At 38.9% G+C, this 19,108-nt stretch overlaps 1 long non-coding RNA gene across 1 annotated transcript; it reads left to right on the forward strand.

The window, feature by feature from the left end:
- The first annotated feature begins 274 nt into the window (after positions 1-274).
- Positions 275-18,854, forward strand: LOC141987485 (uncharacterized). Its single transcript, XR_012639550.1, has 3 exons — positions 275-624; positions 13,331-13,443; positions 15,817-18,854. It is a non-coding gene; the product is annotated as an uncharacterized LOC141987485 (long non-coding RNA).
- The last annotated feature ends 254 nt before the right edge of the window (positions 18,855-19,108 follow it).

Genomic DNA, 19,108 nt, shown 5'->3' on the forward strand with positions numbered 1-19,108 from the left:
TGCAAACTAGATGCTACTCCCTGAACTTATAAATAAAACCAGTCAGCTACTTTTACAGCGAGCGTACAAATTAGTCCATGTTGACAGATGTTTGTCACTTAGTAACTTCTTTCCAAGTTTTTTTTCCCCCCTCTAAGCCTTCTTTCGGGCGTGCTTTGTTGTTTTAAAATATGCATGTCTCTCAGGAATGCCAGTCACGAGTCCAAACTTTGTGTCCAACCTCCCACATGAAATGATCCTTTTATAGGGAACCCGATATGTCTCAATCTGCACTTCACTCAAAGCCTCTGGATATGGGGCACTGGTCCCTGCTCAAAAATAACTGAGCAGATACGCGTTTCCACCTAAAAAAATCCCCACGAACGACTCCCAGGGAAGAAATATAGCTCCCATAATTAAAGAAGGCAGCGGTCAGAGGGGAATGCAGCCTGAAAGGAAAAAAAAGTAAGAGTTTTACTTCTTTTCTGATTGCACTTGGGGTGTCATTAACAGCAGGTTTATCAACATAAGGCACCCGTAGCAAACAAAGTGTTGCGTGTACACGGGAAAGAAAGATTGAGCAAACGAAGACCAGAGGAGAAGGCAGAAGAAAGATTAAGGAACACAGTCCAACTTCGCGAAAGAGTAAGTGACCTCTGCACAATAAGGGAGACGGGAGTGGCTTTGAATCTACAGCCAAAGTTTTCTTGCAGGAAAGAACAATGGCATGAAAATGAAAAAGTATGTTAGGGGAGTGATCACTAACTGGGAAGGTGAATCTGACTCCAGGGAAACGCCTGCCAGTGCAGAAGGAGTTAGAGAGGGGAAGGGGAGACAAGTTGCAGGACTGAAGAAACGTCACGCAGGAGACCTCTGCTCCTGTTGGCAGAAAGATGTCATATGGATGTAGATGGGGCAGTTTCACTCTCAGGGGTTTGTTTATTTGTGTGAGCGTGTGGTTGTGTGCTCCCTTCTTGATTAGTGTCTTTGGTTGAACCGAACAAGGCACAGAGCTGGAGGACAGCCGGAACCTGGGGAAGCGCCCCAAAAGACCTTACAGAAATCAGGCTAAAAAGGGGAAATCGCGGCTCGAGAGTTTATTTCTGGCTTTAAAAAAGCAAAACTTCACGAGTGATGAAAAACAGATGAACTCTTCCCTCTGTAACATTTACTTTCCTGCACTGATGTGAAGTGACGTCAGCAATTGCCTACCCTATCCTCTTCCAAGAGAAGTGGGCGAGAGAGAAAGAGAGAGATCTTACCTCTCTATTTTTCCCCCTCCTCTCTTTCTCTTTTGGAACAAACTTCCATAAGGAGTATGCAAAACACCCTTGAAAAGCTCCTGATTGATAGGACACCTTTCCCTCCTTTCCACTAGATCTACATATTCTAACATATGGAAAGCTTGCAGGCCCTGTGCACTTATAGAAGCTGATAATGCATTAGTTTTCAGCAATATTTACAGCACCACTTTTAATACACACCAGATGGTTTGCGACTGTGCTACCACAGCCAGCTAGCTCCTAGATTTTACTCAGCAGCATTTTGTTACAATTACACTCCATGCTGAGACCAATTTTATTGGTGACCTATTTTTCATATTTGCAGCATTTTATGTTAAAAACCTCCTCCCTGGCCCCTTTGCACAGGGCAACACTCAGGAAGGAACAGTCTGTCACGGCTGCATTTAGGTGCAGAGAGCTTTGGTTAAATTTAATAACTAGATGTTCCTGTGTGTGTGTGTGTGTGTGTGTGTATATATACACACACGTGTGCATATATAAATACATAAGTATAATTATTCATTATATTTGGTCACTAACACTATATTTGTTAAACCTCAATTGACTGTATTTGCCTTCCTGATAGTAAACATTACAGAACTATAAATATTGCATATGATTAATTATTATGCCTCTGCACTATGCCTGGCTTATCCCATGCACTCAAGTCCTCATGTCACGCACTACAAACAAGAACGTATCTCAAAGGTATTTTGGAAACGAGAGAAAGCGAACCTTGCAGTCAATAGGAATTCTCAAACTTAAACACTTGGAGGAGAAAACTGCATAACACATTCCCATGAGCTAAACCATGTGCTCAAGCACTGCTTGCCTAGATAACATCCCAAGGCATTTTAAATAGTGCCCAGTCAACGTTATCATGTTGTGTGAAAGCTTCAATGAGAATCACGTTTTAGCATGGAGGAATTTTGTAACCTTATTTTAAACAAAGTAAATAATCTCTAGTATACAACAGAGAACCTGTTTTGCATAGAGCAATATAAATAGCCCATTTACTCCATTGCAGGTGTGTTCTTCCTACACAAATGCTTTTCTCACTTTTATGGGAACCCTTTAATTTTTTTTCCTCTCCTGGTAAAAATCACAGATGTTTATTTTATTGATATAACCTATACCTTGGTTATGCAAAGAATAATATGCCTCAACTAACAGTCATTTAGCAAATAATAGAGGCGTTCTGGATGCTTTCCAATGTTACACATGTACTTGGTCATAAAATGATACGTGAAAAAATTAACATCTGCTTTCCTAAAATAAAGTGTGCCAAGGAGCTTTTTATGAACGCTTTCCTCATTTTAAAAAGAAATATGTAGAGATAAACTGGCATCCATATGTATAGCATATTTATAATGGTTTTAGGATTTAAAGGTAGCTATTCATTGCATAAGCCATTTAGAACTGACGTTTTAAAAGCTACTTAACCTCAGACATCCTTGAATCTTAAAGAAGGATTCCAAACGATATTATTTAAAGAGGAATTTGCTGTAATTTAATTGCATATCAAGGCGGAACTATGCACAAGCCTTGTATCTTATGCTGTGTTTAATAGCATTCTCACTTACATTTTATTTACCTAGCCTATTCCCTTCACGACAGGCGACTGGAAAGTTTAGTTGAAGTTGTTTCTTTTTTAAAAAAATCCACTATTAGGAAATGAGGCAAACCTTGGAATTATTTCATTAAGCTTTGGCCTTTGGGGGGAAGAGGGTGGGAGCTATAATCATTAGTGACTTTTTATTATTTCTACAATAAGTGGCTAGATTCTTTGCTGAATAAGCTGCTTGAATGTTTTGCAGATGTTCCACTTAGACCAAAACTGACCCCCTATTTCCTCCTAAATAAGTCTCTTAAACTCTCCCATCAGTGCATTTACTCCAGGGGCGGAGAGGGGGAGGGGGCTCCTTAGGTTTGTAAGGAATAAAATATGAACTGTATACATATATAAAATATAATCACACACACAAGTGTACGTACAGATATATGTATACAAACACAAACACACATATACACCTTCACATGTGTACCATATAAGAGAGCCTTCAGTGCCAGTTGCTTTCTCAAGGTATTTGGCCCTATTGTATGTTATACAACCTTTGTTACATTTCCATTGCTCCTCCCAAACTCCAAACTTTAGCCTCCCCCCCCATCCCCCAGCTGCAGGTGTTGGGCCTTAGCCAGCCTTAATATTAAGTGGAGCTTAACAGAAAAATGCCATAGCTAGATAGGCACTACAGTCGATAAAACAATCTCTTCTAGCTAGAAACTCAAACTCTAGGGAGGAGGACACTGCCAGCTGTTTGCTGGCGCTTTTGTGGCCTACCATTGCTCTGGTTAGAGAAGGGTCTCCTCGTCTGGCTAAAGAAGGCAAATCGCTAATCTTTGCTGTTCATTGAAAACCGGTTGGATGGACTATGTGTGGGGGAATAAGGGGTGGGCTGTGTGTGTGTGTGTGTGTGTGTGTGTGTGTGTGCCGGAGAGAGGACGGGAGGCTGCCTTGTGGGTGTAGAGGAGAGAGGTTAAAGAAATGGCCCCTTTCTGAGTGACAGGGCCCTTTTTCAAAGGCCAAACAGAAAATTGCTCCTAATATGAATAGGAGGATTTTCAAGGTTCCAGATTTCCCCTTGATTTTTATTTGTATTTTGCTATGAGTCTGGGCGTGTTGCTAAATAGAAAAGTGTGTGGCTGCTTCAAAAGGAAAAAAGGACCCTCCATTCACTTTAAAAAAAAAAAATCCTGCCTGGATTGGTAAAATCATTAAAATATGTTAAGTGACATGAAGTTTGGATTTATGTGGATGCACCGGACAGAAAGTGGACAAAGCCAGCAGGGGTAGTCACGCTTTAAGACAGGGGGTCTTTATTTAAAGATGGTGTATTTATGGGGAAAGAAAGGGAATATCTTAAAAGCTCTCACTATAGCACTGATAACAAAACCTGTCACATCTTCACTTCTTACTAGAAAAGAGATAGTGTCCTCATTTGAACATCTCTAAAGTGATTATTAGACGCCTCTGTGAGAAATCAGTTTGGGAGAGTAAGCCCAGAGCACAAAAAAAGATTTGCTCCCGCTGCATGCATCTCTAATTTCCCCTTATAAATACTTTCATAATGTCCCTAAAATCGCGCTTGCCAGAAAGGACCGTTCGTTAGGAAGAATAACGCCCGCTTTAAAATAAAAGATTTTTACTTAAAAATAAATAAATCCGGACCACAGCTTTTTTATTATTATTATTATTTAGCCTTCTTTTTTCTCCCCCCGATAAGATGTGAGAACTTTTTTTGGGGGGGGGGGGAGAGAGTGTGCAATGAAGGACACAAAGACAGTATATCAGTGAAAAGAAGAAAGTGGCCCTTTAATGAGAACTAAAGAAAACCAAAAAGTAGATGAAGTGTACCGTAAAAGCTGCTTCAAAGTACATCCTAATTCCCCTGAGTTCAGCCATCACATAGATTTGGTAATTGGGAGTTTACTGCGCAGAGGTAAGGCAGCATGGTATGGATAACCCTATATTTTTTCCATTCAATAATTATAGATACGTTTCCAGACAGTCTTTGCAAAGAGCCATCAGACATTAGAGACCTTCTCTTCACGTGAACTGAAGGCAGATCCTGTCACCATAGAAAGCTACCTGCATGTTCACAGTTAAAATGATTTTGTTCCTCTTTATAATTATGCTCATGGCGCCAGATGTATTTTTAACAGCTCTGCGTATGCAATAACTTCATCAAATATATGCTGATGCCTTTAATGGTATTTGCTTCCATGCCTGGGTTTCATTTTGTATTTATTTTCTGACCTTAGCGTTTCTCTGTTACCAAAAGTCCCCACAAGTAACAGAGCAATAAATCCAAACAAAAATAAGACAGATTTCCTCAACGATGTGTAATAAAGTTAAAGGACATTGTTTTGTCAGACAAGCGCTAAGTAGAAAATAAATCTTTGGGTCTGGGGAAACAAAACGGAATGCTGTTGGCATGTGTGTAAATTTACTTTTAAAAGCAATAAATCAATGTTAAATTAAACAGCTGGGTACCCTATCGTGGAGAAGGTTTCATGTTTAAGAAAACCTGGACGGTGAAATGTGCTATTTAAGAAGACACCCAGGAAGTGAAACCTTTATTTCAATTCAGCCTCTAGTTTCTCTGCGTATGGGTTGCATCTGAACTTCAGGGGCTTCTGTGAACTTGAGTGAGTGAGACGAGAGACAGAGATTTGCACCCAATGGCTAACGTCAGATCTTCCCTCCCCCCCCCCCCCCCCCCACATGTTACACATACCCTTTATCGTCCAAGAGGCATTGTATATTCTTCTTTCATTTAGTGCGTTCGGGCTAAATATTGTAGCCCGTCGAAATAGTTTAATACTATTCTTATCTAAATGCTAATTTCATCATTTCTGCAATCATGACACTGATACATGCCACGCACATTAGCTAGACATAGACATGGCTGCGCTTTAAAATGAAAACCTATTTTCAGAGCAGCCAGAAGCGTCTGAGAAGGAAGCTCTGATCACGCTTTCAACATCAGCTGAAATATTTCGGTGCTTATTTTCCTAAATCCGAGGGCACTGTATTTGTTTGAATACGCTTTGCTGTTAAAAAGAAACTAGCACAACATAAAATAACATTTTAGAACTCCGATAGGGACACAAGACGAATCAATAAGTTATTAAAAAGCCAAAACAATACTCGCAATATTGGGGACCAGTAAATGACATGGCTCTGCGGCTAGCATATGTCTATGTGATTGAACAGTTTGAAGATAAGAAATAACATTTTAAAAGGACTTGACAATAAAGATATTTTAATACACGGGTATATTTGTGTTAATTATTTTCTTTCCAATACACAGAAGATGATTCAGATGGGGAATTTACAATGGCTCTTCTTTATTACGAAAGCTCCAATGTACTTTCAGACTGGCTACAATTTACACAAATCATTGGTGTCTTTGTTTAATTTTGCAAAAATAAGGTAAACACGGCTTAGAAGCATCCCCCACCCACCCCCCGCCCGAAGTTCTTAAAAGTTTCCAAAATAAAACGTAACCTTAGAAAGATAGGAACTAAGACAGAGATTTAATATCCGCTGCCCTTGTTTTCATGTCTTGGATAAATACAGCGTAAAGTTTTTATCAAAAACATTTTAATCCAACTGTCACCAAAGACATTGGTGCTATCTCATACAGTATTGAAAACGTGGTATTTTGGTCTTACTTTCAGTGCACCAGCATACCGTCTGGGATGGGAGGGTGGTTCAGAACTAGGGTATAAATGCGCGATTGCTTCTCACGATAATGGGCCAGGAAGATTTTTGCATCAGTATTTTCCCTTAAAGATACTAGTTGGAGATAATGAAGACTGAAGGTTAATAACTGTCAGCCAGGTGCACTATACCTCAATATAGAAATACCTCTATGCTGGGAAGTGTTCAAATATCAATTAATTAGAAAAGACTGAGAAATAGCTTGTTCTAAGAAATAGAAGAACAAGTGAAGGACACAGAGTTTTGTCCTTAAGAAACAGAGAGCAGACACAGAGCCTCTCAGAACTCCGTGCATGGATTGTCTGCTGGTGATGTATTGCCTAGGGAAGAGTGCTCAGCCCAGGTAAAACTGGGGAGAAGGGAGTGTAAGTTTCCATCTCTCTCTCACTCACACACACACACACTCTCCCTCTCTACTCAAGTTGCCTCTTCTGCACTTTGATTCTAAATTTGTTGGCTAGATGGCGCTCTGTGTCTCAAGACCTTCCAGTTCAGACTTAAAGCTGCCTTTTAGCATCGTCCCGGATTTTCTGTCTTCACTTGAGAAATACGCAGACAATACCAAAGAGTAATAACAATAATCATTTAAAAACCTTTCCGAGAATTGTAATGACGGATCTGAAAAAATAAACCCAGGATTAAAAACATGGCACCAGAGAGGGAAATTTGAGAGGTCTCATTTATGCCAACTCCTGCTTTAAAACACCTAATGACATACCTTCGTAGCAGTTAACAAAAATGTATCTAATGTGTATTTGAATAGCGAAATAAATCAGCAGCTCGAGACTTATTGTTGCCCTGCACTATAAATACGTTCATTAGGTCTAGTTTCACTATAAATAGAAACACGTCCTACTAAATTAGCTTTCTTGTCACTGTCATTAATTGATCAAAACAATTATGATATATTTAAAGTGGAAATGCCATAAAATCAAATATAAGCTTTTGATATTTGTAGGGCTGAGATGCCTTTGAACAAACTTATCACACGTTTCAATACCTAACGTAAAGATCAATAACGTTAAATGTATAAGGAATTATGGTCCATGTTCTAAATGTATTCAGCTTCTTGTTAGAGTGAAAAAAAGGAATGATATTTGTTGATTTTTTTAAACTAGTACTTTTTGGGGGGAAATGCCCTTCTCCTTAGGGGCGAAATGTAAACGCTACTTTTAACAGATCAGAGTGAAAACTATTTTTAATTAAAATAGACTGTAGGTTGCGCTTTTTAAAATCAAGATGGCAGCTTGAGAGCATTGACCATAAAGACGAATGAGTTTGGCTGGCCTCACTGGAAAAAGCTTTGTAAATTATTATTGTTTTTATCATTTGGTTTCTCTGCTACGCGATCATTGCAAAGCCTTTCTCTAGGTGTTAGGCTGTAACTAGGAGGCGCTGAAAACCTAAGGCGGAAAATTTACAACTTGATCAGCTACAAGCCACACACCAAAAAATCTGCTACTGTTGCACACATATGTTACGGATTAAGTTAACCAAATGGCTCTAGTTTTGCAAGCTTGAAAGCTGATCATAAAAACGTACACGCTGAAGAGTTTGGCTTTTGTTGTCGTTCTAATTCTTCAGAAGTTAACAAATCCCCCTCTATCTTGTTGGAAAACTTCATGTAGCTGAGAAGATTGCCTGGCTTAACTCCACTTCGGCTGTACTTCTGTACGATTTTAGCTTTGAATTTAACAGAAATTAAAAGTGGTTAGGGATTCATTTCGGTGAACAAATACTTAGGCAGTGGCTAATATCTAGAGCCTAGTGTTTATAAGTGGGAAAGTATTTTAGACAGTCCCCTTCCAATAATAGGGAGTCTTAGGACCAGCAACACTGCTGCTTGTGAAGAAAATTACTTTTGCCCATTCCCTTTTATGATGTAGTGCATACCCACCACTCAAGAAGTCCACGTCCCCTGCTTTTAAAGTGTTAGGATTAAATAAACATATTGGGGGTTTCCCCTCCACAGTATGAAATATGAAGGACAATATTATTCACTCCTCTTATTAGCTCAAGAAAGACTAAAATTATGGATGATCCTTAATGAGGATGCTGACTTTCTATCAGGGTATTCTGACAGTTGACCACCTATTCTAACCCTCATTGCCATTTAAAGTCAAAGATCCTATAAGTGATGGATTGTTTGGCGGGGAGAACTGCAGGCTTTAAATCTCTCCGAAGGAAATTACACTGTAATATATTACAGATATACACACTCGTACACACATACGTTATGGGCCAGTTCTGAACTCGGCAAGCAAGATCAGAATCTGGCCCCATATTTAGAACTATTATATTGAACTTATTTTTCTTGACAATCAAGAGAAACTACATTATACGATAGGAATAAAATGACAACCACGGAGTATTACTCAGGAATATTACCTGAGAACTTCATTACTTTCCTTACAAACACATAGTGGACACTTTGGAAATGAATGAGCGATTATTGATTTTCAAGAAACTAAATAAAGTATATATATATGTATGTATGTGTGTGTGGGAGAGAGAGAGAGTCTGTGCAGTGTAATGTACACACACGCTTTTCTTTCATTAAATAGTCAGTATACATTTGACGTTGACAAATGGCCAAAAGACAAGAAAAGTCATTTAAAACGACTTTGAAGAGATACAGGAAGGGAAAAAAATAAAAAGGATTTCATAAACGTGTACCAGGGATAAGAAATAGAATTGCAGAGGGAAAACTTAGCTGAAGAGAAAAAGAAAACAATATGTTATTGTTACTGAAAACGGTCAGTGTGCTGGACATATAGACATTCACTTATATATTAGATACGTAGTTTCAAAATAGCCTTTTCTATACAGTAGAATTGTGTGTAATAACCCTGTTGGCTTCTGATTAAAATTTAGTTCTAAAACTAACTCCCAAGGTCAGGTAGAGAGAAATAATGAAAAGGTCCGCTGAACAGCTATGCTAAACATAGGGAACTTTTTAGCTTACGTGGATAAAATATGTAACGTCCCCCTCAGTGTTCGCATGTTATAAGGTTGCATGTAAAATATTTTGGAGAAAAATAATCTTAAACAAGTTCAGGCAAATGACCAAATCTTCACCGCGAAAGTTTAAAAACACAACGAAACCCGCTTGTATCCTTTTTCTTGCCACATTTGCAAAGGAATATACAGCTCAGTTAATGTTTTTTCTCGCACTAAATAATGTAAGAGGGCATTAAATAATCAGTTTCCTTCACCCCACAAAGGTAATAGATCAATATTAGATGTGGCTAAGTATTTATCTTTTGAATGTCTTTGACTAAGAGGCTGCCTGGCTGATAAAGTCGTTTTCGAAACCCCCCCTCCCCCCGCCTTTTGTAGGGGAGTAATGTGATACGCCCTAAAATCTTCTGTAGTTATAAGTATTCAACAGGTTTCTTCACTACCACGCAAACTTCTCCCCACTCATGCCAGTTTGGATTTCCATTTCCTCCACAGTAGGAAATAAAACGATTTCTTAAGGGCTCGAGCGTTGTTTTTAAACAGTTAATTACGTTAAAGTTTAGTAGCTTTTTTATTTTTTTTAGTGAAGGCAATGCTACCACATAAGGAGGATTAGAAACCTAAACCAGCGATGGTCTCGTTAGATATTGAACTAAATCACCCTAAATGGAAAGTAGAAGAACAAATCGGAAGCGATCCAACTCCAGGGAAAATAGTGAGAACACGGATTCACTGTAGCAATCACTTCAAGCATGACAAATATATGAGCAGGAAAATAGATTGTTTTAAAGGGGTATTGCAACAAAGAACTTTAACAATAAAAGTCCCGTCAAACTGCTGAAACTCTCTGATAGATGGCCCCAATTCCATTTCAGATCAGGAAAGAGAACGCTTTTTAAAAATGCTCTATTGGCTATCTAGCTATCTATCTATATTTGGTCTGTCGACGCCCTAAATCAGTTATTTCCTCCTACTTTTGTAGATTCATTTTTAAACGGATGTAACGTTAGTTTGAACAGTAAATGTAACAAATAATCCTGCAAATCGTTACTAACTAGTCTCCTATCCTCACGATTTATATGCGACTTTAGAACGATGGCAGAGGCAAGTGCAGGAATCTATACTAAGCAGAGGCTGGGTGAAACATATTAATAAGCAACGTGCATCTTGCTGCATTAACTAGCTAACACGTGAATAGCTTGATTTACAAGCTGGAAGGTCCGGTATTTTGCTAAAATGACAGTGTAATGATGAAATATACAGAGGGCGTCTCTGCCTTTGCACACATCCTGAACAACAAAATAAAACGGAAATGATGACTTAAAGTCACAACGATCCGAGCAGGAAGAACTTGTTTAACCGGAGAAGAAGCGAGGCTAAACCAAATACTTTACTGTCACTTTTCTGTGTGCTGTCAAGTAAGTTACTGTCAGGCTCTATAACTAGGTTGGACTCTGGCTCGGGAGCCTAGTCTCCAGGGGCTGTAATTAACAAGCTGTCTGGAAGCACCAGAGCTCATCAAGCTGCTCTGGCCAAGAGCGAAGCCCCTTTCCAATAGGCCAGGTGCACCCTGACTCCCGAGCGGAGGTGCAGCTGTGGAAAAGTTTTGCACCTTGGATATTTCTTGAGCGAGAAATCCAGAGGAAAGAGATGGGAAGCGATATAAAAAGGGCAGTTAAGAAGAGATCCACCTTAAAGGGAAAAGAGGAATAGGGGGACTTGGGAGGGAGATCGGTAGAAGTTAATCCAGGAAAAGTTACAAGGCGAAAACGAAAACCTAACTGGGGAATTCAGACACAGCAACTCAGGAAAGCGCAGAATGAATCTTCTAAGAGGGGAAGAACAAGGTGACCTCGCAGCTGGGACAGTATACAGGTCCCGGGGATCTTACAAAGTGAAGTGGGACATATCGTAGCTCAGCAACTAACTTTCCCAAAGTGATCGGTGTCTTTCGGACGCAGGCAGCAGCCTCCGAGGGAAATGGGGTTTGGCTGAACTAGATGAAGGAGTGAGAAAGTTGTGGCTGAAAGTGAACTCGGAACTAGGCGCTGTCCGTGGTGCTAAGGCAAGAGACAGAACAGCCTCACGTGTCACTTCACTTCGTTTTGCCATGGCTTCGGACCGAGTCCTGGACGAGTTAGGGGCACAGGGACGACAGAAAAGCAGTTAGTTTTTCATCCATGTGAAATCATTTTTTGCTATAAATTCACAGTTTAAACGCCATCCTTCGGTAGTTCTACTCTCTCCCCCCCTCCCCATTCCCTTATAAGCCCGGACTTTAGTCATACTTTGGAGGTGATAATTTATAATGTTATACTTTAAAACATAGCTTTCCACTTTCACACGAGGAAGTCTTTCGAGGCAGATAAAGGGAAGCTGGGCAGATGTTCTTCAGGTTCAGACAACTTGACAAAGCGTTTGAGCAAATGCAGACGCATTTTTCAGTTTCTATATGACAACAATGTGCATGTACAGTCCAGGTAGAATCCAGAGTGACGTTTAACAAAGATAAAAGGTAGAAGAACCAATCCATTTTACAAAGTCATTTGCTATAAACATTTTTCAAATTTGCTCTTACACTGATGTGTTACATGATGATCCTTGGGACAAAATCAGGCTTCATATTTGCAAACTACCTGAAAACGCACAAACAAGGTTATAAAGAATTAATTTTGCTCTTGATTATTCTCATCCCGTTTGCACTTCCTCTTACAGAAGTTAATTGTTACTTTGAGACATAGAACAACTGGCAGGTACTAAATTATGGAGAAACGTGAAAAGTATTTAAGAGCTAACACTACCAAATAACTGGAACCTTCGGTTTTTTTTCCAGCAGCAAGTAAAAATTAAATTAACAATATTTTGGCAGGAAGTGGGAGGGAGGGGAGTGATTTCAAATTCAAACAGCATTTTAAGTGTATTTAAGGAAAAAACGAAGTGCGAAATAATCAAAAGATCAGTCTTTAGCTAAGAAACTAACTTTTCATTGGGAACTAGAGCCCAAGTTACTATTGTAAGAAAGGGGACAAGAATCAGAAACAACTGGCACAACGAGCAGCCACTGGCAGCATCTGACGTGATGTTTGTTACCAACCACTAGATCAATATTTGTAAGATCCTTATAGTTTTAATGGTTTTGCTCTCGAAAGTATGTACAAGCAACACCTGGGCATGCAAGTTCTTATTTAGCTGTTCCAGGAACTCATATCAAAGTACTTTGCTAAAGGGAAAAAACAAGATTTTATCATGTAGTAAGCTGAGCTTATCAAGAGGTGGTGTGAAACTGTCCGGGGTGGGGGAAGCTATTTATCTAATTGTTGTGTCAAGGATTCCAGCTTTAAAGATATAGTTTGAAGGCAAAAGTATAGAGATACTAGTTTGCCAGACAGTAGGGGATTAGGTGGGGCTTGAGTAAAGAGAAGTGAAATGAGGAAAGAAGAAAACCCAGGCCTTGCCTCCAGAGGGTCATTCCTCGCCTGTGTAGAATTCAGTGGAAAATAACTGACTTTTGTCTCAGTCTGGATAAAACGTTCTGGGCGCTTGTCGCCTGGAAATAGTTAGATTTACCTGACCTTAATAGACACATATAGGTCAGCTTAAAAAAAGAATCAGTTAACTGTTTAATTTTAATTGCAAACATTTGCTGTCGGGTTATCGATCTGATCAATTTCCCTATAAAGTTTTGAAAAAAGGATCCAAGATGCAGATACGTAATGCAGAAATCTACTCAGGAATCAGTGTGATCACGTTGCTTCTCCTTTGTCCTCCTCATTTGATGTTTGGCTATATTCATATTCCTTTTATTTTATTTGTGTTACAGAACCCCCTTGAAGTCTTTTTGCCAAGACAAGTATCAGACATGCCTAAGAACGAAACAATTCTTGGTGGGGGCAGAAAAGGAAGTCATTTTTTTTCCAGTAAGAAAAAAAAAAGGTGAGAAATATCCTTGTCTTCTGTGTCCATTAAAAACAGGCATTTAAAAATCACTGCTAGTTAAAATTCCTTTCAGCTATAGACGTAACTAACCAAGTTTTAAGGGTGCAAAACTTTGGCAGAGACCATATTCCTCGAGATAAGCACGCTCATTCATTTGAAGTAACGTGGCATTCTTTATCACAGAGCCTTTCCTCTTCAGATTCAACACTGTACAACTTTCCAGTCTATTTATTTTACATGCTGTTGGCTGAGTCGTCTGTACCTGGTAAATGGTAAGAAAATTAGTACCACATGTTACCTGAAATGAACCGTTTCACAAAGTTCCTTTAAGAAGTGCGTTTTTCGTGGCAAAAGGGCTAAGAGACCGCAAACACAACTTATGAAACCCAAATTAAATTCCCCAGAAGCAGGACCACAGCATATAGTCAAAATTATCATGACCTTATAAACAAAAGTAACATTAACAGTGCTTTAAGAAAAGGTTACAGAGCGCTACCACTTGCAGGTTACCTACAGCTCTGAGCCCCAGAACTTTGAACATATAGATTTAAAAAATGAAATAAAACCTTACAAGGTAGGTTTTTTTTTCCTCATGGCGGGGGGGGGGGTTTCTTTTACAGTTTTACTGTTGGTTTGTGGGTCTCACTAAACACATTCTTCTTCATAAAATGCATTTTTATCAAGTTGAAAATTCATAGTGTGTCATAACTGGAGCATGCGATTATTGTGCAATTGATGGACCAGAACAAATCCTGTTGCACAGAAAATCAATTTTGTTCATATTTATGTCGAATTGTGTGCGTGTTATACAGAGAGAGCGAGAGCGCTTCAAATAAGGAATAAAACTTCAAACCCTCCCTTAACTATATGTTAGATGGGGTGGGAGGTCGATGGTCCAAATCATATTTACCTTTTTTGTCGTTGTTGCTGTAAATCTGAGTTACAGTATTTAGAATAGCGAAGTTTCCAAGTGCAATAAAGCTGCTTGTCTAAATCTACTTTGAAGTAATGCTCGTGGGTCTAAAATCCAGATCTTCGTGTTAATCTCTAGTTCTTGCCATCAAACAGAACTCAGTTACAAAGAGCTTGGAAAGAGTTTTGCATCTATTCAAGGGGCACAAAATCTTTAATTTTCTGAGGAGTAAAAACTCCCCAAGAAACTTCATATAGCTTCTTAGGTTTTGCTTAGCATACGTGATAAAACATTGATTGTCGCAGTTTGGTGACCCATGAAATTTGGGGGTTAGTTTTCTCTTCAGACCAGAGCATATAATTATGCAAATAAAGAGCTGTCACTGATCTAGTGAAATACTCACAAACACATGCAATCCAAAATGGGACAGAAAAGTGAAAATTTGTGGTCTTATGACGGATGGTACAGTGACAAATGACATCTCCTACCAAGTTTCTCAAGAAGTTCATTTTTCTCACTGTATCGAATATGTCAACATAATGCACGTTAGCGAGAGAGATTCTTGGAAGGTTATTTTTATTTGGACTGACTTTAATGTAGAGTACGGTGCAATATTTTCTTAGATATGACACTTTTCATTTGTACTTTTGAAAGAAATTCTTATAGGGAAAAACAATTAGTGTTGTATGTAAGTGAGAGAAAAGATATGTGCTTATAGTCCATTAAAACCCCCCCACCTTCCTTTGATTAAGACCGAAAAAGTCAAATCCAACTTATTTCCTATAATCAATGTGTTGAAAATTATAAATTCAGCTGAAGATTTATTCCCAGACGGGCTATGTTTGAAGGGCTAAACAAATGGGAAGTTTTTCTAACCCCAACTGTTTACTAAACAGTGTGAACTATATTTTAACAGTAAAAAAATGTACTTTTTGGCACAATGTTTAAGGGCTTATTTTCCCACCCCGTCATTTTAAACCTTTCAAACTTGCGGGAGGAGATGAGGGGGAGGAGGAAGGGGCAGGGTTCAGCCTTGTGATTCAGTTACAATGTGTACTCATTTGTGACAAACTAACTAGACCCCTTCAAATCCAATCCTCCTCTTACATCTTTTTTGCCATTTGGGTCTCCCAGTCCCAAAGTTACCATTCCACAGTCTGTGGCATAATTTCAGATGTCATGGAGCTTCCCAGTGATGAAATCTGAGAAGGCTCATGTCAGACCGCTGACTGCTAAAGACATCACTACATGAAAGATCAGTGGTGTGAAACTTTAAAAACATCGATCCAAATGAATCAATTAAATCAACATTCATCCCTCCTAAGTGTGGTTTAAGACTATCATTGTTACCTTTTTACACTACACAGATTTGGAGATAAACGCTGGAATGCTTTGATGGTTTCATCTATTCTAGAATCACTGTTAATCGACTTTGTGTTATTTTCCCCTTTCAACAGCTTATGCTCAGAGTGAACATTCTTCACATTTAGGACCCTCGATGTTGCTTCCAGTCTAACCCAGGATGAGAAAGCTGCTGCTTTAGCAAGGAGGGGGCTGAGGCTTTGTTAAGTGTTGCTTAAAACTTTTTCCCAGGCTCAAATTGATTTTTATTTTATTTTATTGCATTGAGATTAATGGACTATTAGTTAAAAGGAAGAGAAACAATTCAAGAGGCTCCCAGTTAGTCGCTCTGGTACAAGCAAGGGGTAAAAAAATCCACATTCAAATGGAGAGAAAGACCCTCCTGGATTTTGGATCTGATACACATTTTGGTGGTAAAACAGGTCCCGCCTACTTTCCTCCTCTTTTTCAAAGATAAGAAACTTTAACTAGATACGTCTGGGTACCGACAACTTAAATTACTGCAAAGCGCAAGTGTGTGGTAAAATGTTGATAAACCATCGAAGTCACTGTAATAACCATGCATCATTCACTTGAGTCTCTCCATTTGGGGTCTGGAAGCAAACGCGGGCTAAATGTGTTTGTTTCCTAATAAACAAGCAGAAATAGGAAGAACCCAACTCGTGGTCTTTCCCTTTTAACTACGGAAGCAGGAAGGCACTTCCGCTCTCCAATGATCTCAGTTGACTCCAGTCTCTGAGTAGTTTTGGTACACTAATAATATCACTTTGTTTGTCTCTGATGACTAGTCTCTTAATCCCAAATGTCCTTTACGGTAAGGAGAGAACCAAACAAAGCAAGAAGTGAAGGAGATTTTCTTTTCCCACTTTTTGGAAGAGGGAGTTGCTCTTTTGAATATTATTTGTAAATTGCATTTTTATATCAGAACAACCGAGCATCCATTTTCAATTCCAAAACATCTAGGAGAGGATTTTTTTCTTATGCTTAATCATCTGAAACATATAAGTGTAGGCAATGTGAAGTCAACAAAGACTAAAGGGCTGTCATGATAAGTTGATGTTAGGCTATTACCATTTCAACAGAGTCAGACCACCACCAGCCAGATTTAAACTATTGATATGTTATTGCGCCATTCAGTGTCGGTTCATGTTTTTATTAACATCTCCAAGCTGCTTTGAAGAGAAAAATGTTTATGAGGAGACAACTGCACATTAGAAGAGAAAAGCTTTTTATTATTATTTTTAAAGTGTAAACAGAAATATACAATTCATAAGAACTCCCTGCAGTTCTTCACATAAGCAAAAACGCAAGTCAATTAGGGCACGAGAAAGACACTTTTAAAAGGGTATTTATTACAGTAGATTTTTTTTTTGCACTGAATTGCCATTAAAATAAAAAAATAGATTAATTTTGTGATATTTGGCACCTTGGAAACCCCCCTCATGCATTCCCAGCGGTAAGAGTTTGACGGTTGCAGGATTTGTTTGAGAGCTTTTTTTCCACTCCCCCGCCCCCTTGGTCTTTGCATTTAAGGACAGAACTACACATATGAAATGCAAATCAACGAGTTAAAACCTTATTCACATGATACACTGATCAGAGAGGAAACAAACCAGGGACGAGTACAAACGGCGTAAATGGGTGACAGGCCAGCCCCAGGCAGGTGGCCAGCACCGACAGCATGAAGTTACTTGGGGAGAAATGAGGTGAACCATATTCTTACGTCTATACAGCAAACCCATAATCAACAGGTTAAATTGAGAAACATGATTACACTGGAAGCTGCCCAGTGGCAAACGTGGATTTTCCTTTGCCTCTGTTTGGGGAATCTCCACAGCTTGCAAAACCCCTCGCATCTTGCTTGCGAAAGTCTAACTCAGGAAACACAGCGACGACCTCCACGTGTAAGGGACATTTACAAAAGGGAGAGGAGCTATAATGGAGAGAAGACTGCAGATTATAGCGGGCAATTTTACAGTGATTGTTAGAAGCGGAGGTTGCTGAAAGAAGTAATGGGCGGACTGCAAAACACCCCGGGTTAGCTAAATAACAGCAATGCCTAGTGTACATACATGGAGTAGTACAGCTGGCTAATTGTGACCCTCCAACACTGAGCACTGCACACACTTTATGAAACCAAAGAAAAGAAGTTAGCAAATCAAATGGAAAGATCCGGAAGAATCTCTCCTTACACTGAAGTGACATGATTCGGTTACTGGTACGTTTATTCCAGACAAAATACATTGAAATCCACATTAAACACTTTAAAACACCGTATTAACAACAATAGCCCCCTACCCTCACCCCTTCCGTACTGAATTCCTCCTTCAACGCCGAAACGGGAAAAATTACATTAAAAAGGGGTCAATATCACAAACCCTGCCGACGATTTGACTGGTTTGAAGTAACACAGCCGTTGGATGAAATACGGTTTTGATTTTTGCTGTCTTTGCCTCTGCTCTAACAACAACAGAGGCGATGCAGACATGACCACTGAAGAAAAGATCACTTTAATTTAGGTTCATCAAACCTATAAGAACTAATTAGTGTACTTGTATGCCAGACACGGTATCAGGCACATATTGTTGCTTATCAGACATTAGCAGTTAAAAGTTGCTGACATCAGCTACTATTACTAAAAACACTTCCCTCCGAGGTCTGCAATTTCAATGATTTTCTGAGCCTTTAAATTCTGTGAAACTGTCTGTGTATTTCACCAGGTGTGTAAGGCAGGGACATTATTTCTGCAAACACTTTGAAAGAAATTAGGCCTGTGTTGAATCAAAAACTGAATAAATACAGGATGGTGAGGCATTACAGTTATTAAAAATTCCGAATATGAAAATGTAAGCTTCTTTGAATTAAAAAATCAGCAAAATCAGTCATTCATGACTTTTTATTTATTTATGCTATCATAATTCACAGTGTGGTCCAGACGGTTGCTGAATTGGTATAGTATAAAGCAATTGGCATTTTAAGGTAGAGCTTTCAAAAGCAAGTGGAGCTCTACAAATAATGCCAAAGAAGGAAAAAATCTTTATACAAAGAGACTTTCCCACAAATTTGGACCCAAGTTTTTGGACCCCTTATCTGCAGAACATGGAAAGTGTGAAGAGTTGACCCCATTTGGTCCCAGAGAAGAAAAGACTACTGATTGTAAATATTCATTTTTTTTACTATTCAAAATTATGTCCCTCTTTAAAAAGAGTAATTTATATTTTGCTTTGTCTCAAAATAGACATTCTATTAGAATAAAAAATAAAGGTATCAACCAAGTTCTAAAAGTAAATTTTAAATACAGGTATTTAATCTATGTTACAATTTTCACTAAAACACGTATTACAGCTCGTGCTTTAAAATTATTCAGAGATACAAACTCTCTGTAAA

Source organism: Natator depressus, chromosome 5 (assembly GCF_965152275.1).
Source record: "Natator depressus isolate rNatDep1 chromosome 5, rNatDep2.hap1, whole genome shotgun sequence".
In the NCBI taxonomy this organism is placed as follows: Eukaryota; Metazoa; Chordata; order Testudines; family Cheloniidae; genus Natator; species Natator depressus.